This window comes from Chelonoidis abingdonii, chromosome 3 (assembly GCF_003597395.2).
Source record: "Chelonoidis abingdonii isolate Lonesome George chromosome 3, CheloAbing_2.0, whole genome shotgun sequence".
NCBI classification, from domain to species: Eukaryota; Metazoa; Chordata; order Testudines; family Testudinidae; genus Chelonoidis; species Chelonoidis abingdonii.
The window spans coordinates 112,104,565-112,105,399 of NC_133771.1; positions in this window are offsets into that span (position 1 = coordinate 112,104,565).

Sequence of the window (835 nt, forward strand, 5' to 3'; positions counted from 1 at the left end):
CTGGCTGCCTAGTAATTCTTGCCCTGCTTCTAGGAGTATAATACAGAGGAATAACATTTTAAAAATGCAGCCTCCCAGAACTCATGGTCTGCCAGAGCCAAACAGAGCTTGGATTTCAAAAAACAAATTTGTATTTGTCATAAATTGCTGTAGGTCCATTCAAGTGAATGGAACTACATAGATTTGCACAACTGCAGATCCAGCCTTCACAACCTTTTGATTACTCTTCTGAATCTAGAACCTGTGGCTTTGGAAAAACCACGTTTCCCAGCCCTAATGAACAGAGTGTGTGCATCATTTTTAGTTATGTTCCTCATACACTCTATTAGAGCAAGACAAGAGCAATGAGCAATGGTCATAAAATGTTACCTATCATCTGAAGTGAAAGTGGGCCAATATGGCATACCAGTAAGAAGTGGCCACTGGTACCACCCTGTACACAGTTGACATAAAGCACTGCCATGGCAGCACTTTAAGGACCCTCAGTAAAGCGCTGCTCCGGCAGCGCTTAAACATCGCTGCCCCTTTTGGGACAGCTGCCCTGGGCCTGGTGATTTAAAAGAGCCTAGAGCTCCTGGCCACTTCTGCTGTAGCAGTGGCCAGAGCCCCAGGCAGCACAGGCCAGGCAGCATGGAAGGGCTGGCTGGGAGAGGCTGACCCCCACTCCTTCCGCTCAAAGCCCTGCCCCTTCCAGGGGCCCGGATCAGGGCTCCATACTGGTAAGTAATTTATCTTACTTTCATTGCTACCTACCATAAATTGTTCAGCTAAGTGAATCAATATTCTTCTTTAAATAATATCAGATCAGTTATACCACTATTAATACCATACCTTT